The sequence below is a fragment of the Cryptomeria japonica genome, chromosome 3, assembly GCF_030272615.1.
Source record: "Cryptomeria japonica chromosome 3, Sugi_1.0, whole genome shotgun sequence".
NCBI classification, from domain to species: Eukaryota; Viridiplantae; Streptophyta; class Pinopsida; order Cupressales; family Cupressaceae; genus Cryptomeria; species Cryptomeria japonica.
In genome coordinates this window covers 514,540,729-514,566,833 of record NC_081407.1, presented here as the reverse complement: position 1 = coordinate 514,566,833, position 26,105 = coordinate 514,540,729, and positions in this window count along the sequence as shown.

The window sequence follows — 26,105 nt, the reverse complement described above, 5'->3', positions numbered from 1 at the left end:
AAAATTCATGGAGAAAGAAAATATTTTGACAAAGTAAAAAAATTCTCAACTATGAATATGGCATAAAATTGGTTACAAAATTCTTTCCGTAGAGAAGGGCCCCTTTTCCATAATTTTTTTTTCCAATATAAAGAACTTACCCACATATGAAGTAGTTGGGTAACTACCCATAACTTTCCTTTACCCGACTTTTTTTTTACTTATACTCCTTTTTACTCTTACTTGCATTTCCAATATGGTGTAGTGCAATAATTTTTACCCACAACAATAAAAATTAATTCTTGAAAGAATTAATTTGTGTGAGAGGTAAAATCATATGACCCAATTTCACCCCACTTTGCCCAATATGATAAATTTATTTTTTAAAGAATTAATTATTAATGTTAATGCAAATTAATTAAAAAATTTCTTGTATACATTCCGTTATCAAATGGAAGATCATGTGTGTCACATTTTTCAATTTCTCCAATTTATCAACTAAGAGAGTTACCTAATATTTTCTTGAAATCATAAGGTAACATTGGCTCTGTTTGGGGACTGCATTCTATGATAGAATGAAGAGAACTCTAGAATCCCTGGGACGTTCCAGTGCCTTATCCATTGGTTTCAGAGTCTTCAATTTGTAACAATCCTACTAAGTGAATGTTTAAATAAAGTAACTTTCATGACTCACTTTAGATAAAATCTCTCATAATGATTGAGTCACACCTGCCAAATGCATATGTCTTGGATTATGAGATCATGTGTTGTCTATGGTTCCACATTGTGCATTCATATCTACCAGAGAATCTCCAACTATAATATCTGCCAAAAATCCCCTCATTATGCTTTCATTGATCTTCATACATTATAGCAAAGAATCCTACTTCACGTGAGCAAGGAATATGCTGACACAAGTTGTGGAATTTAGATCTACACTTGCTGATTGCATTTTCTTGGGAGCTTCTGAAGCCTTTTTAAACAAATCATTTCTACTCATATGCTTCAATTACAACATTCCATGACATGACACAATATTTTGGGGCATTAATTAAAACAACTCAGGCTTATTGTCGATGATTCCATTCTGAATTCAAAACTCCCATATTGGTTGGCGCCTGGAGTATGGTGGCAAAGGTAGTAGAATAGGCTTCACATCTACTGTTTGAATTTTCTTAACAGTTTCTAAACCTTGGCAACAAGTCCATTTTACGTAGATTGTACAAGCATTGTACTCCATGTGATACATATTTTTGAGGCCTTTGAATAAGATTTTTATGTGCCTTGTCATTGCCTTCACAATCTGCATGTCTATGAACAAACTCTCACAAATTCAACAAAGTTGCCATAAAACATAAATCGTGTCTAAAATGATTGTATCTAAACTCATCCGTTGTGCTTGCACACTCTTCATAATGGCTGCTACATTAACTACCACTCTGACTATGATGCCATTACAAATTCTATGAGTTGCTATCTTTGTGGTAAATTTTGTCAAACCATTCTGGTGCTTTACTTATTGTTCCACATTTGCATGGGTGTCAACCAGTGGTTTACAATAATAACCTCTCTATTCTTTGATGAACATCCATACTCTTTTCACAAACATCTCCATATTGACATGAGAAGGAGGAATTTGTTTTTAAACTAACCAATAACATTTGATTGAATGTTAAGAGGTTCACATTCTTTCTTCAAACTTCCATCCTTGAACATGGTGCAGCCATTAATGGTTTATTTAACTTTTGAAATCCTCCTCAACATATCTTTTTGTGCACATCATGCAATAGAAAACTATTGCCAAGATTTTTCTCCAGCAGGAATATGAGAATACCAGTGAACATTGCAGAGAACTCTAGTCTCCCAATCTCTTGAAGGCTCTTCAAAAATGGGAATTTTTCAGATTGTGGGCTGATTCATGATAAAAGGGCAAATTGTAAAACTATTGTAACTTATTGAAGACAAAAATACACCCAACAAAAAGGAAACAAGCCAAAATTGGAAAGCAAAATGGGTTATTTACAATGCAAGGAGAGTAGAGAAAAGGCTAAATATGACCATTTACTGGCTGAACAAAGTATGAGCTTCTTCTATTCAATTTTTTGTGAGATGGAGGAAGAAAACAAATGAGCAAAAACATCAGTATAATATTTATCTCATCAATGGGAGAGGCACAAGGCATGTGTGGGAAAATAAATATGGATTCAAGATTTTCCTCATTGTTTACATCCATATCATCTTTCACAAAGAGAGTCACAATGTCAATGATTTTTGTCATAACTTGAATATCTTGATCTTGTAACTGCTTATATAAAAATTGTTGTGCTGATTCTCCCAAAGGTGCATTTGAGATGAGAACTTCAAAAGTCTAAAAATTACTGGAGTCTTTTTCTTCTTCTTGGTAACTGTGACTTAATTTTTCTTCAAGATCAGTGCCTTATTCAAGCATGATGTCACAAAATTCTTCTTCTTTGCTCAAGTATTGAAGTGAAGATTTATTTCTTTTCTGGATTAACACAACACCATAAAAATAATTCAAGAATTGTTCTTGTTTTATTAAATTTCCTAGAACTTCAATGATTGGATTCTCTTTGACTGAGATATATGTTTCATTCTCCTTACTTGCTGGAATCCAATCTTTTAGTACTTCTGGATATCTCACAAAGGCCTTCTAGTATTTATCTTCAACAGAGCTGCAAACTTCCATCCTAGGGGAGGTACCTTAAAATTTTTGAAAATCGAATGCACAAGGCACTTTGACCCGCAACAGAGTCGCCAAAAACTGTTAGCAAATGAATTTGTCACTGTGCATTCTTTACCAACTTTCCCAATGGACAACAACAAAACCTTACAACATTGGATAAACCATCATAGAAAGGATGATTTTCGTCTGCTTGCAAAGAGGAGCAACTACCTCAAATGTTATTTTTTATATTTCAAACTAATCCCTTCTCTCCAAGAAATAAACAATTGCAACCAGAATAAAATACGGAGATTTATTAACAACACAAAGTCTATTAATTATTTTTGTACAAATAGTGAATAAAATGAGATAAATACTTGCCAATAGAAAATATATGCAAATATTGACAACACAGTCTCTCAATAATTTTATAAATCTTCAAATGAATAATTGTCAATATTGATAAAACATAATTTATGAATATCTCTTCATATTGGTGATACAAAGACCACTCTTTCTTTGAATAACACAATGTCTATTTGAGAATAAATTCATGGAGAAAGAAAATATTTTGAGAAAGTAAAAAAAATCTCAACTATGAATATGGCATAAAATTGGTTACAAAATTCTTTCTGTAGAGAAGAGCCCCTTTTCCATAATTTTTTTTCCAATATAAAGAACTTACCCACATATGAAGTAGTTGGGTAACTACCCATAACTTCCCTTTACCCATCTTTCTTTTATACTTATACTCCTTTTTACTCTTACTTGTATTTCCAATATGTTGGAGTACAATAATATTTACCCACAACAATAAAAATTAATTCTTGAAAGAATTAATTTGTGTGAGAGGTAAAATCATATGACCCAATTTCACCCCACTTTGCCCAATATGATAAATTTAATTTTTAAAGAATTACATATTAATGTTAATGCAAAATAATTCTAAAACCACCTGTATACATCCCGTTATCAAATGGAAGATCATGTGTGCCATATTTTTTAATTTCTCCAATTTATCAACTAAGAGAGTTACCTAAGATTTTCTGAAAGTAACAAGGTAACATTGGCTCTGTCTGGGGACTGCATTCTGTGACAAAATGAAGAGAACTCCTGAATCCCTAGGACATTCTAGTGCCTTATCCATTTGGTTCAGAGTCTTCAATTTGTCATAATCTTGCTAAGTGAATGTTTCAATAAATTAACTTTCATGACTCACTTCAGATAAAATCTCTCATAATGATTGAGTCACACTTGCCAAATGCATCTATCTGGAATTATGAGATCATGTGCTGTCTATGGTTCCACATTGTGCAATCATATCTACCGGAGCATATCCAACTATAATATCTGCCAAAAATCCCCTCATTATACTTTCATTGATCTTCATACATTATAGCCAAGAATCCCACTTCACGTGAGCAAGGAATATGCTGACAAAAGTTGTGGAATTTAGATCTACACCTGCTCATTGCATTTGCTTGGGAGCTTCTGAAGCATTTTTAAACAAATCTTTTCTACTCATATGATGCAATTACGACATTCCATGACATGACACAATCTTTTGGGGCATTAATTAAAAAAACTCAGGTGTATTGTCGATAATTCCATTCTGAATTCAAAACTCCCATATTGGTTGGTGCTTGGAATATGGTGGCAAAGGTAGTAGAATCGGCTTCACTCCTACTGTTTGAATTTTCTTAATGGTTTCTAAACCTGTGCAACAAGTCCATTTGACGTAGATTGTACAAGCATTGTACTCCATGTGATACATATTTTTGAGGCCTTTGAATAAGAGTTTTATGTGCCTTGTCATTGCCTTCACAATCTGCATGTCTATGAACAAACTCTCACAAATTCAACAAAGTTGCCATAAAACATAAATCGTGTCTAAAATGATTGTATCTAAATTCATCTGTTGTGCTTGCACACTCTTCATAATGTCTGCTACATTAGCTACCACTCCAACTATGATGACATTAATATTTTTATGGGGTGCTATCTTTGTGGTAAATTCTGTCAAACCATTTTGGTGCTTTATTTCTTGTTCTAGATTTGCATGGGTGTCAACCAGTGGTTTATAATAATAGCTTCTCTATGCTTTGATGAACATCCATACTCTTTTCAAAAACATCTCCATATTGACATGAGAAGGAGGAATTTGTTTTTAAACTTATTGATAACATTTGATTGAATGTTAAGTGGTTCACATTCTTTCTTTGAACTTCCATCCCTGAACATGGTGCAACCATTAATGGTTTATTTAACTTTTGAAACCCTCCTCAGCATATCTTTTTGTGCACATCATGCAACAGAAAACCATTGCCAAGATTTTCCTCCAGCAAGAGTATGAGAATACCAGTGAACATTGCAGAGAATTCTCGTCTCCCAATCTCTTGAATGCTCTTCAAAAATGGGAAATTTTTAGATTGTGGGTTGATTTATGATAAAAGGGCAAATTGCAAAACTATTGTAACCTTATTGAAGACAAAAATACACCCCAAAAAAAGGAAACAAGCCAAAATTGAAAAGTAAAATGGGTTATTTATAGTGGAAGGAGAGTAGAAAAAAGGCTAAATATGACCATTTACTAGCTGAACAAAGTATGAGCCTCTTCTATTCAATTTGTTGTAAGATGGAGGAAGAAAACAAATGAGCAACGACATCAGTATATTATTTATCCCATCTATGGGAGAGGTACAAGGCATGTGTGGGAAAATAAATATTGATTCAAGATTTTCCTCATTTTTTACATCCATATCATCTTTCACAAAGAGAGTCACAATGCCAATGATTTTTGCCATACCTTGAATATCTTGATCTTGTAAATGCTTATATGAAAATTGTTGTGCTGATTCTCCCAAAGGTGCATTTGAGATTAGAGCTTTAGAAGTCTGAAAATTACTGGAATCTTTTTCTTCTTCTTGCTGACTGTGACTTAATTTTGCTTCAAGATCAGTGCCTTATTAAAGCATGATGTCACCAACTTCTTCTTTTTTGCTCAAGTATTGAGGTGAAGATTTATTTCTTTTCTGGATTGGCACAACACCATAAAAATCTGTTAAGAATTGTGCTTGTTTTATTAAATTTCCTACAACTTCAATGATTGGATTCTCTTTAAATGATGGTATAAAGAGTGAGATATATGTTTCATTCTCCTTACTTTCTAGAATCCAATCTTTTAGTATTTTTGGATATCTCACAAAGGCCTTCTGGTATTTATCTTCAACAGAGCCGCCAACTTCCATCCTAGGGGAGGTACCTTAAATTTTTTGAAAATCGAATGCACAAGGCACTTCAATTCCCAGTAGAGTTGCCAAAAACTATTAGCAAATGAATTTTTCACTGTGCGTTCTTTACCAACTTTCCCAATGGACAACAACATAGCCTTGTTGTAGTACCCTTGCCCTAATCAGTTTCTAATCTCAGTTTGACCTTGGCTAGTTTATCATGTTATAATTTTACAGTCAGATGTTTTAGATTTTAGTGCATAGTTGTTAATGTGGTTTTCACACCAATTTGTATGCAAGTTATTAATTCTCCTATTTCATGTTATTATCTCGGGCTAACACTTTTATTAAATTTATATATGTATGCATGTATGACTCTTGGTTGCAGGAGATTTCAGGTACAGTACCGCATGGGTGCAAGGTTCGTCTCCACCTGATTTTGCAGGTTTGAGTGTACCTCTTTAATCCTTAGAGTTGGATTAGGTGGTCGTAAGATCCTCGTTTGACCATAGTCGTGCTCAAGTGAGCATCGTCAGTCATTGTCGGTATTCCCTTTGGTTAGGTATGCAGGTCGTCTGTCTGTTTGGCTTCTTGGGTTACGTGTTTTGTGTGTATGGCTAAATTGAGTAATTAGTCCTTAGTATTTAATTTGATTAAATATGTGTTTGTGCATTAAAGATTAAGGGACTAAATTAAACAGGGTTTCTTTATGCGATTATCGTTAATTTGAATTGCTCGATTTAAATTAGGAGCAAGTTCAATTAAATGGTTAATTTTAATGTTAAATTTAATATGTTTACACTGTTGGAAAAGGAAGATTTAAATTTAATTGAAATAGAATTAATTTAATCTTGTTGGCTTTTTGAAATAGAAAGGTTAATTTCAGTTATTTGAGAAAATCAATTTTAAATTGAAAAAACAAGTTTAATTATTGATATAGTTTAAAAGAATGATTTTTGTGAATTGTTTTAAATAAAATATTTTAATTCCAAAAATGAATTTATGGTCAAACTTCTCCCATTTAACCTAGACTTTTGGAAAAATATGGAGATGGATTTTTTTTGGAAAATATTTTTGGATGGAAAATTTGGGGGTTTTGGGAGAAGGAATTTCTTGAGCTGGAGAATTGGGCTCTTCTTCAATCTTGCCAGGATTGTTGAGCTAGGTAGGCCTTTGGTTAATTTCATTGATTTCTTTGTTTTAAAGAAATTGTTTTGGATTTTTAAGAAATTGTGTGTGAAGATTGAAAAATCTCATCTATTTGGGGAAAATGAAACAGTTGCAAGTTTATTTCCAATCCAAACCCTTCTTGTTTGTTTCCATCTCAAGTTTAGTTTTTGGTTGCTCAGGTTGTTTTAAAATCAAAAAAATAAAATTGGGTTGGCTGTTTACAATGAAAATTTGATAAAAATTCTAAATTAATGCTTTCAAATTCAAGCTTTAATCAGAGAATTCTGCCTGTGTTGGGATAATGGATGTAATCCTTATTATTTTGCCAATCTGGTGTTTGTTTTTAAGAAATTTTTCCCTTCTTTGGATCTGGGTTTTCAAAAGCAAACAAAATGTATAATTAAGAAAACTTATAGTTTTCTGAAAGAAAAAAAATAAATTTCTTTTAAGTCTTTGGGAGATTGATTTTGTTGGACTGTGTTTTACACAGTAAAAAAAAAATTTAAATTTAAAATAAAAATAAAAATATCAAACCCCCACCCACGTGGCAGAGCTTCCCCCACCACATGGAGGGGTGTTGCGTGCTCCCTTTGGGTAGCAACACTTCCCAAGGGTAGCGCCTGCTACCATTAGGTAGCAACACTACCAATGGGTAGCGCCTGCTACCTTTTGGTAGCAGCGTTACCTTGGGGTAGCGTGAGCTAAAAAAAGGGTGGGGGGCACGTGGGGGTCCATGTGGGTACCTTTTCCCCATAAATATATTTTTTTAAAAAGTGTTTTATATATATATATATATATATATATTTTTTTTTAATAAAAAAAAATATAATAAATTAATATTATTTAAATGCTAATGTTTAATAAAGTATTAATGATAAATTTTATTTATTAAATTGTTAATTAATATATATTTAATTAATGAGTAATTAAAAAAATATATTAATTAATGTTTAATTTGCATTTTCTTTTTTTAGATGCTTGTAGGAAGTATCTTATTCGGAAAAAGGATAAAATAATAGTTTTATTTGGAAACTTTTGAAAATAAAATATATTCATTAGTTGATAAATTTTAAATGATAATTTATTCAGGAATTTATTATTTGAGTAATTGAGAATAAAATGAAATATTTAATCATTGGAAATTTTGAAAAATTTAAACGATATACTATTGGAAATATTGGAAATTTAATAATGTATCGTTTGGAATATTGGCGAGTTAATGATATTTTCAATTTGTAAAATAAATGGTTTAGCTTATATTCTTCCTCTATTTTGAGACATAGGTGAATGGACTATTGAAATTGTGGTATTGTACTCACTTAGTAACGGTGATTTTTCTGTCAATGTTTTTTGAAAACTTAGATCATTTAGAAAACTTGATTGACTTTTATTGATTAAATCAATAGGAAAGAAGATTGTCTTTTCTGGTTGTTGCCTATGCAAGTTTAATTTTTGTATTCGCTTTTGCTTAAGTAATGGCAAGTCGTGATTTGTTTGATTGGACCCTGTCATATGGATTGATTTGAGGTACCTATTTTAGTCTCCGGGCTCGAGTTTGTCTGTTGATTTGTGGTGGTGTCGTAATTGGTCATATCCTTTATGCGGGTGTCGAATGATGTTTAGTGGTTGACCATAGCTGGTTAGGTATCTAGTTAGAGTATCGTCTATCAGTGCACCTCATATGAGTTGTGTTTGACCAAATGGTTGTTCCCTCCATTTTGAACTCTGTTTTCTTGACCATGTGTTTTCCTTGGTTTTTGAGTTCGTTTGAGTATATTCTAGTGTCGTATGGGAAAGTGGCTTTCGATTGGGGGCCGCACCCAAAGTGGTTGCTGGGTAACCCATCGAAAGTGAGTCTAATAAGTGATAACCTAACAATAGATTAGAATGTTAATCTCTAAGTAAGATAATTGTGCCTCACACATGGGACGAGTTGTAACAAAGACTCGACATGCTGTGAGAAGGCCTGAAATGGCAAACCATCATCCTTGTCTTCACGAAAGGATGTGTGGGTCCACATGAGGCTTGGATGGGTCGGAGGTTCGGATTAGGTTGCCAGGGTAACCCAGTGTATGGGGCCAGAACCTATGAAGACCTGCCATGGTAACCATACCAGGTTGTGTGATGACACTTGTCCCTACCTTCGCTAGTGTGTGGTTGTATGGTCTTGATAGGAGCACCTTTTGTGGAGTCGTCCTGTTGCTTATGCCCTTGTGAGAATCTGATTTCATGCTAGACCTTGGGTTACGATGACTCAGTTTTGTGGATGCTCTAGTGGACCTTTCTATTAGCTTCAATTATGTTCAGTTGGATCCTTTCCTTTTCAGGGATCGTTTATGTATTTATTGACCGATGTGGTCGTTTGTATATTGGTTATGTTTTACCTTGATGGTAGGATTATAAATAATGAGAACCTTGTGTATTCTTAACTTTATTAATTATCAGAGGGGTCTTGCAGTTGAGCAGACCCAGAGATGTAGCCCTTTAGGGGTGAACTCTAAGATCATCTTGGTGTTATGTGATGCTTTTGTTCTTATGTTTCATGTTTAGTGATAGCATGTACAAATGACATTTTGATAGAATGTATAAGTGGGTTAGAAGAAATTAATCTTAAATGCATGTATGTAGTTGTCTTTTAAATGCTGAAATGGGATCATGGTAGATTGTAGATTAGAGCAATAGAATGCATTTAGTTATTGATAATGAAATTAAGTATGCATGGAAAGAACTCATTAGTTTATGATGAAATTAAAATGTGTTATTAAATTAGATGCATGGCTTATATTTTAATGAAAAGTTTGAATGAAGGGTATAGATAAATCTTAATGGATGAACCTTATATTGTGATCTATATTTCCATGTATCTGAAAGAAATTATCCTTGTTTAAGAATTATCTCGTTATAAGATAATCAACTTATTGGATTTATTAGTGTGAGTTAAGTTAAATATGTAATTAAGTAATCACGTTGGGAAACTCTTTAGGTGTTAGTTGATGTCTTCCGCTATGTAATCTAAACTTTGATATCTTGTTGTATCTTAATGTTGTGTAACTTTAAAAAAAAATAAAAAATTATTGCACTCTATTCTTGTGTTATGGCTTAATCCCTTCGGGGTTTCTTGGCGGGGCATTACACTTGAAACTTTGGATAAACCATCATGGAAAGGATAATTTTCCTTTGCTTTCAAAGAGGATAAACTCCCTCAAATGTCAATTTTTATATTTCAAACTAATCCCTCCTCTCCAAGAAATAAACAATCGCAACCAGAATAAAATATGAAGATTTATTAACAACACAAAGTTTGTTAATAATTTTGGTACAAATAGTGAATAAAATGAGATAAATACCTACCAATAGAAAATATATGCAAATATTGAGAGCACATAGTCTCTCAATAATTTTAAAATATTCAAATGAATAGTTGTCAATATTGGTAAAACACAATTTATCAATATCTCTCCATATTGGTGATACAAAGACCACTCTTTCTCTGAACAACACAATGTCTATTTGAGAATAAAATTCATGGAGAAAGAAAATATTTTGAGAAAGTAAAAAAAGTCTCAACTATGAATATGACATAAAATTGGTTACAAAATTCTTTCCGTAGAGAAGAGCCCCTTTTCCATATTTTTTTTCCAATATTAAGAACTTACCCACATATGAAGTAGTTGGGTAACTACCCATAACGTCCCTTTACCCAAATTTATTTTTTACTTATACTCCTTTTTACTCTTACTTGGATTTCCAATATAGTGGAGTGCAATAATATTTACCCACAACAACAAAAATTAATTCTTGAAAGAATTAATTTGTGTGAGAGGTAAAATCATATGACCCAATTTCACCCCACTTTGCCCAATATGATAAATTTAATTTTTATAGAATTAATTATTAATGTTAATGCAAAATAATTTAAAAAACTCCTGTATACATCCCGTTATCAAATGGAAGATCATGTGTGTCACATTTTTTAATTTCTCCAATTTATCAACTAAGAGAGTTACCTAAGATTTTCTCGAAATCATAAGGTAACATTGGCTCTGTCTGGGGACTGCATTCTGTGATAGAATGAAGAGAACTCCAGAATCCTTGGGATGTTCCAGTGCCTTATCCTTTGGGTTTAGAGTCTTCAATTTGTCACAATCCCACTAAGTGAATGTTTCAATAAATTAACTTTACTTCAGATAAAATATCTCATAATGATTGAGTCACACCTGCCAATTGCATCTGTCTCGGATTATGAGATCATGTGCTGTCTATGGTTCCACATTGTGCAATCATATCTACTAGAGCATCTCCAACTATAATATCTACCAAAAATCCCCTCATTATACTTTCATTGATCTTCATACATTATAGCAGAGAATCCCACTTGACGTGAGCAAGGAATATGTTGACAAAAGTTGTGGAATTTAGATCTACACCTGCTCATTGCATTTGCTTGGGAGCTTCTGAAGCCTTTTTAAACAAATCTTTTCTACTCATATGCTTCAACTACGACATTCCATGACATGACACAATGTTTTGGGGCATTAATTAAAACAACTCAGGCTTATTGTCGCTGATTCCATTCTAAATTCAAAACTCCCATATTGGTTGGTGCATGGAGTATGGTGGCAAAGGTAGTAGAATCAGCTTCACACCTACTGTTTGAATTTTCTTAATAGTTTCTAAACCTTTGCAACAAGTCCATTTGACGTAGATTGTACAAGCATTGTACTCCATGAGATACATATTTTTGAGGCCTTTGAATAAGAGTTTTATGTGCCTTGTCATTGTCTTTACAATCTGCATGTCTATGAACAAACTCTCACAAATTCAACAAAGTTGCCATAAAACATAAATCATGTCTAAAATGATTGTATCTAAATTCATCTGTTGTGCTTGTACACTCTTTATAATGGCTACTACATTAGCTATCACTCCGACTATGATGTCATTAAAAATTCTATGGGGTGTTATCTCTGTGGTAAATTCTGTCAAACCATTCTGGTGCTTTACTTATTGTTCCACATTTGCATGGGTGTCAACCAGTGGTTTACAATAATAACCTCTCTATGCTTTGATGAAAATCCATACTCTTTTCAAAAACATCTCCATATTGACATGAGAAAGAGGAATTTGTTTTTAAACTCACCGATAACATTTGATTGAATGTTAAGCGGTTCACATTCTTTCTTTGAACTTCCATCCCTAAACATGGTGCAACCATTAATGGTTTATTTAACTTTTGAAAGCCTCCTCAGCATATCTTTTTGTGCACATCATGCAACAAAAAACTATTGCCAAGATTTTCCTCTAGCAGGAGTATGAGAATACTAGTGAACATTGCAGAGAACTCTAGTCTCCCAATCTCTTGAAGGCTCTTCAAAAATGGGAAATTTACAGATTGTGGGCTGATTCATGATAAAAGGGAAAATTGCAAAACTGTTGTAACCATATTGAAGACAAAAATACACCCAACAAAAAGGAAACAAGCCAAAATTTGAAAGCAAACTGGGTTATTTACAGTGGAAGGAGAGTAGAGGAAAGGCTAAATATGACCATATACTGGCTGAACAATGTATGAGCCAACAACATACATTTATGGGAGAGGTACAAGACATGGAGGAAGAAAACAAATGAGCAACAACATCAGTATAATATTTATCCCTTTTATGGGAGAGGTACAAGACATGTGTGGGAAAATAAATATGGATTCGAGATTTTCCTCATTGTTTACATCGATATCATCTTTCACAAAGAGAGTCACAATGTCAATGATTTTTGTCATACCTTGAATATATTGATTTTGTAAATGTGTATATTAAATTTGTTGTGCTGATTCTCCCAAAGGTGCATTTGAGATGAGAACTTCAGAAGTCTGAAAAATTACTGGAATCTTTTTCTTCTTCTTGCTGACTGTGACTTAATTTTGCTTCAAGATCAGTGCCTTATTCAAGAATGATGTCACCAACTTCTTCTTCTTTGCTCAAGTATTGAGGTGAAGATTTATTTCTTTTCTGGATTGGCACAACACCATAAAAATCTTTCAGGAATTGTGCTTCTTTTATTAAATCTCGTACAACTTCAATGATTGGATTCTCTTTAAATGATGGTATAAAGAGTGAGATATATGTTTCATTCTCCTTTCTTGTTGGAATCCAATCTTTTAGTACTTATGGATATCTCACAAAGGCCTTCTGGTATTTATATTCAACAAAGCCACCAACTTCCATCCTAGGGGAGGTACCTTAAATTTTTTGAAAATCGAATGCACAAGGCACTTCGATCCCCAACAGAGTTGCCAAAAACTGTTAGCAAATGAATTTGTCACTGTGCGTTCTTTACCAACTTTCCCAATGGACAACAACAAAACCTTGTAACATTGGATAAACCATCATGGAAAGGATGATTTTCCTCTTCTTTCAAAGAGGAGCAACTCTCTCAAATGTTAATTTTTATATTTCAAACTAATCCCTCCTCTTAAAGAAATAAACAATTGCAACCATAATAAAATATGAAGATTTATTAACAACACAAAGTCTATTAATAATTTTGGTAAAAATAGTGAATAAAATGAGATAAATATTTTCCAATAGAAAATATATGCAAATATTGACAGGACACAGTTTCTCAATAATTTAATAAATCTTCAAATGAATAATTGTCAATATTGATAAAACACAATTTATCAATATCTATCCATATTGGTGATACAAAGACCACTCTTTCTCTGAACAACACAATGTCTATTTGATAATAAAATTCATGAAGAAAGAAAATATTTTGAGAATTTAAAAAAATTCTCAACTATGAATATGGCATAAAATTGGTTACAAAATTCTTTCCGTAGAGAAGAGCCCCTTTTCTATTAAACTTTTCCAATATAAAGAACTTACCCACATATGAAGTAGCTGGGTAACTACCCATAACTTCCCTTTACCCAACTTTCTTTTATATTTATACTCCTTTTTACTCTTACTTGCATTTCCAATATGGTGGATTGCAATAATTTTTACCCACAAAAATAAAAATTAATTCTTGAAAGAATTAATTTGTGTGAGAGGTAAAATCACATGACCCAATTTCACCCCACTTTGTCCAATATGATAAATTTAATTTTTAAAGAATTAAATATTAATGTTAATGCAAAATAATTTAAAAACCTCCTGTATACATCCCGTTATCAATTGGAAGATCATGTGTGTCAAATTTTTCAATTCTCCAATTTATCAACTAAGAGAGCTACCTAAGATTTTCTCAAAAGCATAAGGTAAGAAGTTGTATTGTGGATTAAATGTTATAACTATTAGCAACTGATTCACCCCCCCTCTCAGTTGTTCACCGGTTATCCTAACAATTGGTATCAAAGCTTTGGTCCTCTTTTGCAGAAGTTTAACCGCTTGAGGTAGATCCTATGGCAACTAACACTTCTAATCCACTGGAAACTATTTTCAGAAGAGAAATCCCTAAGCTTGATGGAATAAATTATGGGATATGGAAAATTTGAATGGAGACTCATCTTAGATGTCATGGCAAGGATATTTGGGAGATCACCGAGAAAGGATACACACCTTATAATCCGACATCTGGCAATCTTGCTCCTACACACTTGGATAAGAATATTGAAAATGATTGCAGAGATAGAGAAGCCCTCTTGTGTGCACTTACTGATCAACTGATCATGGGATTGACTGATAAATCATTAGCAAAGGTTATGTGGGACAAATTGCAAAATCTGAATGAAGGTGACCCTACTATCAAAATTGCTAAACTTGACGGTTACCAGGTAAGATATGAAAACTTAAAAATGGAAGATAATGAGAGAATTGCTGTATTTATGGAAAGAGTAAATGAGATTGTTATGGGAATTCAATGTTGTGGAGGATTTCTAAGTGAAGATGAAATAGTTTCCAAAGTCTTGAGAGCCCTTCCATCGGCTTATAAGATGAAGGCAACTGCAATTAATGAGTTAAGAACAATGGTAAACACTTCAGTTAACAAAGACATTCTGATTGGGAAATTATCTGCTTTTGAGCTTGAATAATTTGGATCTTCTGGAGCTATAAAGTCTAAACCTTCTTTTCATGCATCATCATCATCATCTAGTGGCAAAAGTGATTGGAAAACCCTATATGCAAAAGAATTGGAAGACATGAGGAAAGAAGATGAGGAATTTGAGCAACTTGAAGCCTTATTTGCTAGAAGAGTACCTAAAGGACCAACTGGAAGTAAGTATGAAGGAAAAATACCTTTTAAATGTTTTGCATGTAATAAGATTGGCCATTTTGCATCTAGATGTCTTGAAAGGAATGCAAGGTTTGAGGAAAGAGTTAAGAAATATTTTGAGCCTAACCAGAACAGATATAGATTCAAGAAAAGTAAACAATGCTACATAGTAGATGAACAAGGAGTAACTGATGACTTTGGAGATGAACTGGCATAAGACTCTGCTAGTGGATCCGGCAATGGAAAGGAATGGGTGTTCTATGTTTTGAAGGAAGATGAACCGGAACTGGATATCAAGAATGAAGAAAAGGCCCTGGCAACAAAAGTTGAAGATAAGGATGAATGGGTAATTGATAGTGGATGCTCACATCATATGACTCAAGATAAAGGGAAATTTCTGTCCCTATAAGAATACAATGGCGATCAAGTGAGATTTGGATATAACAAGGCATGTATGATCAAAGGTAGAGGTATTGTTTCTCTAGATGACAAGCATAATACTGATAATGTCTATTATGTATAAGGTTTGAATCATAATCTTTTGAGTGTTGGTTGATAAATCAATGATGAAATGATAGTATTAACCTGGTACTGAGAGGGGGGGTGAATCAGTATAGACAAAAATACAGTCCTAAACTGGTCTGATAGCAGACACTTCAAATGACTGGCAAACAGTGACACCGGTTTGAAACAGAGTGCAACTGGTAAAGCTAAGACTGACTGAGACAAGCATTAACCGGTTACTCACTTAGCTTTTCACTCAACTCAAGACTACCTTACCATTTCTCCCTTATGCATAAATAGGTAATCTACCATCAGATCATAATAATAGCTAGTTCAACATGTTTTATTGACAGACATAAAACACAGAACCATTATATGCTTGATAGACAATAGCAAAGCATCACAAGATAAAAGCATCACACATGACACGCATATTTTTCACGTGGAAACCCAACTGGGAAAAACCACGGTGGGGATGAATACCCACAAGCTGTTTTGAACTCTTTAGAAGTCCACTCTGTTAGGAGCCTTGTCCGGTTAGAGACATTACAATAGGTTCTGCTAGGAACCGATCCTGTTAATCACTTGGTTAAGGGATGGCTACAATACCTGGTTAAGGGTTAAACCCTGTTAAAGGTTACCTTGTTAGAGGATTTCAAGAACTCAATAGCTAAAGGATTTTGAACTCAATAGCTTTGAATTACCCTGTTAAAGGATTTACAGCAAGATGGTTAAGGCTACCCTGTTAAGGGATTTTCTAACTATTGAGGTGGTTAGAGATCAATAGGTATTACAATGATCTGGTAACAACACTCAATGCCAATGCAGATCCGCTTAAGCTCCTCTTCACCTTCTGCACTTACACTCTACAGGTATCACTTCTCTTCTTTTGGTCTGGCAAGAATCATGTATCCCTTCTCTTGGATACACACACACAACTTTTGCCAACAACCTCAGAAAGAGACACAACATTGACCTTATAGGAAAACAGATAGGTTGGTAGCATAAACCCTAAACCCTAAACATGTTAGGTTAAGGAATTCAAACAGTTCAATCCTGACCATTGAGAACACTCCATTAATTGCAACAGTCTTGATCCAATCTCAAGACATTCTCCATCTTCCATTTTCATTGATTTCATGGCGGCTAATAACCCATCACATGTTATCACCATTTTATAGACTTTGCACATTCCTAAGGTAGATAGGAACAATCTCCTTCATGCAAGATCCTTCACGCACACAAGGTTGACGTGGCAACATGATATGTTCTTAATTACAATGCTAACTTATCACACAATGTCACCGGTTGAGCCACATAGGCTTGAAGCACTTAAACCGGAAACCCTGAAGTTGAGACTACCAACCAGTAGTCATACAACGCTTCCATGTGCCGGTTCCCATAACCATATGCCAATTCACCTTGAACAAGCACTAATGCCGGTTCACAGTGTTCTACTGGTTCACAATGTTCTACTGGTTCACTTTGGCACTAATGCCGGTTCATAATGTTCTACCGGTTCTCTCATATGACAGTTCTCACTTCTTCAGCATATTGACATCAATGAAAACATACAATATCATTAAGTCCACATACCAGTTCACATAATGCCAACATTGGTCAATTGGTTGATAAGTGTTTCTAACTTCAGTTTAAACATAGAAAATGCAAAATCATTAACAAGATTGGTTTGGAGATTACAACCGGTATTCAGACAGGAAGTAATATCTTTCACTTGAACACTGGTAATAAGACATGCTTAATTGATCATATTGATGAGAGTTGGTTATGGAATAAGAGGTTGTGTCATGTTAATTTTGATTGTAGTGTTAAGATCTATTCAACTAAGGCAGTTAGAGATATACCTAAGATTATGAAGCCTCATAATTTGGCATACAAGGAATGTCAATTGGGTAAGAAAGTTATAAGCTCTTTTAAGAGCATACATGATAAATATAATGATGTACTTGATTTGATTCATACTGACTTATGTGGTCCGACAAGGACTAGAAGCTTTCAAGGTGATAGGTATTTCATGCTGATTATTGATGACTATTCTAGAATGATGTGGGCGACTTTTCTAAGGGAGAAGTCTGAAGATTTTGAGAAATTCAAGATCTTTAAAGCGAAGGTTGAAATTGAAACTGGATTGAAAATCAAATGTCTAAGATCAGATCAAGGAGGTGAGTTCACTTCTCATGAATTTAACAGTTATTGTGAGACATTTGCACCTGTAGCTAGAATTGAAGCTGTTAGACTATTTCTTGCCTATGTAGCTTATAATAATTATAAGGTTTATCAAATGGATGTTAAATGTGCATTTTTGAATGGTGAGCTTGAGGAAGAAGTATACATTGAGCAACTTGATGGATTTTGACTGATAGATGATAAAGATATGGTTTGCAGATTGAAGAAAGCTTTATATGGTTTGAAACAAGCTCCTAGAGCCTGGTATGCAAGGTTGGATAAATATCTTTCGAAGCTTGGTTTTACTAAAGGCAGTGCTGATAGTAATTTATATTATAAGATAACTGATGATGATATTCTAATTATTGAAGTATTTGTTGATGATATCATTTTTGGAGGAGAAGATAAATTGTGCATGGAATTTGCTAACAACATGAAGAATGAATTTAAAATGTCCATGATTGGTGAGATGAAAATTTTCTTAGGTTTGCAGATTACTCAAACTGACAAAGACATTTTTATTTGTGAAACTAAGTATCTAAGGGAATTATTGAAAAATTTTGGTATGGATAATTCCAAATCGGTAAGTATTCCTATGGTGACAAGTGATCAATTATCTATCAAGGATACTTCTACACTGGTAAATCCGACAAGGTATAAGTCTATGATTGGTGGTCTATTATATCTAACTCAGACTAGACCTGATATTATTAATGTAGTAAGTATTGTTTCAAGATATCAAAGTAATCCTAAAGAAAATCATGAATGTGCAGTAAAGAGAATATTTCAGTATTTGCAAGGAACAACAAAATATGGCCTATGGTATTCCAAAAATTATGATTTCACTTTATGTGCATATATTGACTCAGATTGGGAAGGTGATACTGATAATAGGAAGAGCACTTCTGGTGGAGCTTTCTTTCTTGGAAAGAAATTGGTTTCATGGATCAACAAACAATAGTCATGCATTTCTTTTTCTACTGCAGAAGCTGAGTATGTTGCAGCAACAACTAATTGTACTCAAGTCTTGTGGATGAAGCAAATGTTGAAGGATATTAGGGTAAATTATAGTGAACCAATAGTTATCTACTGTGATATCTCTGCAGCTATTGACATGTCTAAAAATTTGGTATTTCACTCTAAGACTAAGCATATATCAATAAAGTACAACTTTTTGAGGGACAAGGTAGAAGAAAAGGAAATCAAATTGGTTTATGTGAACACTAAAGAACAAATTGTAGACATATTCACTAAACCGCTGTCTAAGGAATCATTTGAGTATTTCAAAGACAGGTTAGGGGTTTCTACCCCTCTGACAGAGACTTTATTGGTGCATTTTTGTCATTAGTTTGACATGCATTATCAAAAATATTATTCATTCTGGTATTGATGAGTGGTGCTACTACTCAGGGGGAGTAGTCAGCTCTGAGGTTTACATTATTACTTTGATATTTTTGTCAGATTTCTAGCATTGATGTAGAAGGGGGAGAGATATTGATGTGAAAATAAAGAAAAAGGAGTTGTATACATTAGGGGGAGAGATTTATTTAGAACTTTACAGAGATATCATTCACATAGATTGTTGGTTGTCTTCCATAGGGGGAGACTTGTTTGGCACTTCTTGGTACTTATATGTTTTTCACATCTAGTGTTTTCATCAATGCCAAAGGGGGAGATTGTTGGCATTATGGATGAATTGATTTTTTGTCATTGATGTCAACACTAGTTGTTATGGATGGTTACCGACAGATAGGTTTTGGTTACCGACAGAAGATCTAGTGTTATCGGTAGAAGAGATTATCTGTTGGACACTTCCGGCATGTTTGGATCTATGGAATGTGATTGGTTACATGTGATACATGCTTCTGAAGCATGTTTTGGTCAGTTGGTATTGTCTTGGTATTGGATACTATCATACACTCGTGTAAACCCTTATCAAAATTGGTTTAAGGCTTTATTGACAGAGCTTTCACTGAGGAATCGTGACAAGATGCATATGTGGTGTTGGTGTGGCTTCTAGATGGATTTTAGGATGCTGAAGATGTTCCTTGATCGTGCTTCAACTGCTTGAAGACATTGCTTTGGCATGGTGGACCTAGAATAGGTCTGGTACCTATCTAGGTTATGGATCAGTATTATGCTAATGTGTACTCTACATGTTATCGGGATGTTTCAGGAGGATTTATGGATTTTTTATTGTTGTTTTGGTCTTAAGCCAACATGGCATATCATTGTAATATGGAATTATGTAATGATCTTATTGTAATTTCTTCTAGGTGGCCAACCTAATTGGTTTAGGTCTTAGGGTTGGTATAAATGAATGTAAGATCTCATTGTAGATTATGGTGTGGTGTGGAAATAAAAAGTGTATCATGGTCATGAATTGTAATATCATATGTGAAGGATCAGGTCAATCATAGGTGATCGAATTGGGATGCAGGAAGAGGTCAAAGGCCTTCAGTATTGAGCTTAATTGGGACTATAATCAGGCATGGTAGATGCTATCTCTGGTAGTTCACTTTATTGGATTGTTGTCCATTTATCTTGAGGTGATTTTAACCTTTGTAGTCAGTGAGGCTCTTTTTTAATGAGCAATACGCTCTAGGCAGTGTGCCTTCCTGCATGTGCAGGCCCCTCATTGTATCACATACTTTCTGCAGAAGTATCATCTGACTATGGGTAGACTTCCCACCATGGTTTTTCCCTTTCTAGGTTTTCCCCGTGCAAATAATGGTGTTGTGTTGTATGGTTTCTTTGTATTGATTATCTGTTTAATTGTTGAGTTACATTGTTTATCGCTATCTGTGTCTACCAGCATCTGTTTCTTCTTTACCGGTATTTGAATATTTATGTGCTCCGGTTTAAGGTTGTATTGTGGATTAAATGTTATACTTGTTAACAAATGATTCACCCACCCTCTTAGTTTTTCACCAGTTATCCTAACAATAAGGACTCTTAGTGGGATTCCTTCCTTGAACCATAATGATGGGTTTGTTTGGAGTACTAAAGGAATCATGACTATATCCACCCTGAACCGTGAAAAGAGGTTGATTAGGAAGAGGTGAAGTTGGAGAAGGACACGAACCTTGGACTAAAAAAAGAGGTTTGCTATGTTAATTCACATTGATCATATTGATTAACCTTTTAGATGCATTACTCTTGCTTGAAGGTTTAGGCAAAGACATAAAGTCATCAAGGGCATCATCCAATAAAGCATGATCATAGTGATTGAAAGGTTTATCTTTGGACTCAAAAGGAGACATAACATCATAAAGGGAATTGTGAAGGTCAAACATGTCATTAGATTTAGTAGAGCAGTTGATAGGGATGTACCCATGAGAGGAATCATTCAACTTATCTTTCTCATCACCACAAAATGGCATAGTAACAAGGTTGATTAGTTTTTGGCAAAATGAGGGTTTAGAAGGCTTAGGGTTCAAAAACTCATCTAGAGCTTCATCTAATTCATCCTTACTAAACTCATAATCAACAAAATTGCATACATTATCAAAAGAATGAACATATTGCAAATAAAAATCTGACATTTTGAAATGAGAATTGAAATGAAATATAAACACACAATGCAAGCAAATAAAGGGAAATCACTTTTATTTTTTGAATTTTTTTTCACTTTTTTTTTTGAATTTTATGTTTATAAAGAAAAATGAAAAGATATCAAATCTAGATCTAACAATGCAATGTAATAAAAATGCAATTGGATTCATGTCGGGTTCACCAAAGATGTGTAAGGGAAAAAGTGAGACTAAGTATGGAAGCCCTAATCCCACTCTCATACACACTCATAGAATACAAAAGAGCCTAGGGAGGTGACACACTTCAGGATACTTCTTATGTGGAAGAGAGAGCCGAGGATTAGCTCTTAGGTTTTCTATTCCCTTGTTGTAAATGATAGAGAGGAATGATTAAAAAATGTAACCTAACCTAGTATGCAAGTAAGCAAGCGAACCCTAATATGGAAATGTAGATCAAAGGACAACTGATATACTGCTGAAAAGTACCAATTAAGAGGCAAAATAAAAGGTGCACCTATGTTTGAAATCTAAGCAGAAATGTCCAGGACCAGGGTGCCATGCCATTGTCCCGATTCTGCAAGTCTGGAGCTGCAACTGACAAAATAGGTTCTGGAGCCTGCAAGACACTGTTTTGCCAAATCCTGCTGATAGAGGGTAGGACCAGGGAACCAAGCCCCTATTCTTAGGGCTTCTAATGAAATCTGAACCCAAAAACTATCTTTGTGTGCTCTTCCGGTCCTGAAACTTCTAGTGATGCTCGGATCTGAACTTGTACTTGAAATTGCAAAATAGGGTTTTGGGTGGCTATAGGGTTTTGCATTAGTCAAACCCTTGTGTTGGTGATTTCCACCTCCACAAATAGACGATAATGTACACTGAAAAATGTGTGTGGAAGATCCTAAAATGAAAGAAAATAATCTAGAGCAACCCTAAAGAGTAAACCCTAATTGCTTATAATTGACAAAGTAAATGCTCTAAATCCATGATCCTAAAATGTTGTTCATTACTCTGGGATTGTACTAAATTAGTTCTTAACATATCATGGTCATGAACCAACCTACCACATTCTTCAAATTTGTTCTTCAAAGATATAACAAGATTTTATTCCTTTTTCTTCTGGTCCTCAATCTCTTTAGACATTCTCATGGTTATAGTTTGCATTTCATTTTTCATGACCATGTTCTCCCGACTCAGCTTCTAACACTATTCCTTAAGTGCATATTTCTCTTCATCATCCTAATTTTGCAAAATTTTCTTCCTCCTAGCTTGAACAAATGATAGCCTCTCTAGTCGGACAAGAATGAATTCCTGAGAAGAATTCTACTCATTTTGTAGCTTTAAGTTCTTCAACCTTTCAACATCATAATCTTCAAGTGCCATCTCAAGTTGCTTTTCCAAATGCATATCCATGGATTCTGGATTCAGGATCTCCCTCAAGCTATTAAACTTCCTCTAAGGCACAAGTATTTGATACCAATTTTTAGAATCTAATAACACTAAGAGGGGAGGGTGAATCAGTGTTATACTGGAATTGTCAATTTTATCCTTATTAAAACATGCATACACCAACCGATATACCGGTACATACATAATTGAAAGAAGTAAAGAAACCAATAAGCCAATCACATAAATGAATACCATAACACAAATAATTATAAGTGGAAAACCTCAAAGAGGAAAAACCATGGTGGGATTTGTGATCCACAATATCAATCCACTGACTATATGAAGAGATATTACAAAATATAGGGGCCTCCACTTGCAGGAAGGCTTACAGCCCAGAGCACACTGCTCAATCACAAAAGGAGCCTCATTGACTACATACAAATCAAGACTACAATCTAGAGAAGTGTTGAACTGCAAAAGATAGCATCTCCTAAGCTTGAATACAATTCTGGTTAAGCTCTGTCTGTTCCAATCTGAAACCCTAAACTCTTTACCAGAATAACCCTTACATAAATATCCTCATATAAATGATCTCTCTGATATATTTCACATCTCCTTCCTAATACATATTCACACTCTTTTACATCCACATGTATTCCAATATGATATCAAAATGATCTAATCCAACTGACCTATATACCTTATACAATTTATCATGCCTTATGTCAGCTTACAAAGATAATTATAATATCAATATACCATTCAGCTAGATAACATAAATAAATGAATATCAAAAATAATTGTCGATGCCAGATCTAAGAGATGTCGGCCTCCAATACCGATAACCTTATTCTAAACCATGTCAGCCTGTATTGCCGGTAACCTGAAAATTCCTTCTATCCTGTCGGTGTCAGTGTCGGGGTCGGTGCAATGTCTGTGAAGTGCCTGCCGGTACACAACTAAACCAAAACATGAAGCTAGAATAAATTGCCATGTTGCCATCAATGAAAACATAGTGAAACCAACCAACTGAGTGACAATTGCCAACAATATAATTTCCATAGATAATTTAGTTTCCTGCAAGAAAATGACATTAGGTGAATGACTCCTTATCAATTCCCAAACAACTTTTTGTCTAGGGCCACTGTTCAAGCTCCTAACATTCCATTATAGCATAATAATTTTGGGGGATTAGAAAAATGAGAATCTAGAGTCTTTACTGACCCTGACTCAACCAAATTCTCCCCCATAAATTTGATCTTATCCAAGTCCTTCTTTACACCAACCTTTGAAATCTTTTTTGTTTCTCCTTTTTTAATATCTTTCTGAAGAAGACCCAGATGTGAAGAGATCTTAATGCTTTTAGCCCCAACAAAGTCCAATTTATATGTTGTAGGAGAAACATCCCCACCAACCATCTTCACTTTAGTACAAGAAATGGGTCCCTCCGAAGCCACTACCTGCTGATCCATGTCCATTTGTTCACTCCCAACCACCTGCTGAACCTAGGTAGTATCCAAGTTCACACTATCAAGAACCAACTCTGCTACACTTTGATCCAAAGGAATCAATCCTAGATTCACCTCTTGATGGATAAGATCATCCAAGTCTTCAAATATGTTAAAGGTATCCTCCTCCTATCTCTCCTGTAAAGAACTCTTTTGACCCCGGTCCCTGTTCTTTGTCTTAACTAGGACAAAACCATCAACACCCACAACCTCATCAGACATGAAAGCTTTTCCTTTATTAGCCCCATCAAGGTTACGGGAAGGCTGTTGAGGTTGATGCACAACCGGTTTAGACCTAGGACACTTGCACTGCAAATGACCATACTCATGAAATAGGCAACACCGAAATGGTAAAGTCTCATAATCCAGCTGTTGGACTCAAGAATAAGAGACCACACACATATCTATAGCATCTAGCAAAGGCTTACTAAGATCAATTTCAACATAGATACGAGCGAAAGTGATTACCTTTCTCCCCAAGCTTTGTGTTGAAGATCCAATAGGCTTCCCGAGCAATGAAGCGAACATACACAACACATCCTCCTGACAACATTCCACCAGAAAATGAGGTAATTAAACCCACACTAGGACCCTATTCAGGAGCTCCTCCAAAGGGTTAAATCCCGCATGCCAAGGTTTGATGAACAACCCCACCAGGTTATAAAAATACGGGCCTCCTTCAAAGACCCTATTGCGGTCCTCCATGCAATTGAATGTAACGATGAAGTAATTGTTTGCCAACAACATAATCTCAATTTCCCCATGCCCAAATGCTCTAAGCCCAATTCTCTAGAAACTACAGAGAAACCCTCATCCCCAAAAATTTGCAATAAAGAGAATGCTTTGAAAAATATTCAACATCCTTGGGAATCATCTCAGGCAGAATTACCAATTTCGGCCTCTCTTTTCATCTGTCAAGATAGTCATTAAACTTTGAAATTAAGGATCCATTGGACATACCAGTGCCAACTAGCCCCAAATTTGAATCAAATAGGTTATTATCAAAGGTCTTAATACCTTGATTCAGGGATTTCGAGCCCAAAGCCGCTCGAAAATACAAGTTGGGAGATGCCCCCAAGGTCTATTGTTGAGAACTAGAAATCACACCTAATAGCAAAACTGACCCCCCAAACGGATATGGGAGATGAGACTCCACTCCCCGATTACACCTGCCACACACTCCTCTCAAGCTCCTCCAAAACAAGAGCACGGGCCCAAGACCACCTCACTCCATAAAAACCACACAAAGTCGCCTGCAAAAACAAGCTCAAACCACACTACTCTCAAACACCCTACCCTCGAGCTGCCTCCTACACCAATTGCACATGCAAACAATACCACCCCTCCCTACAAAAACATACACTGCCCTCTCTCTTGTTCACAACTAACACAATCCACTCACAAGCTAGAGCACAGATGCCCTAGCTTGACTCCTGCAACCCTCACACACACCATCCCATCTTTCCGAATGAATATCAAAATATGTTGTTTAAACCCAACCACCTTTGACTATACAACTCATTAGTCTACTGCCTTAACATATTTTATTTTTGCTGTATTTAGTATATAACTAAGTGTGTGTGTGAAAAGTGGGATAAGGAGCTGTATCTGCAATACACAACACTTCAATTTAGTCATTATATGCATGGTTAGTCAGATATAAGAATTAATAAGAAAACCATGACAAATCGACCAATTGCCTTCTAAAAGA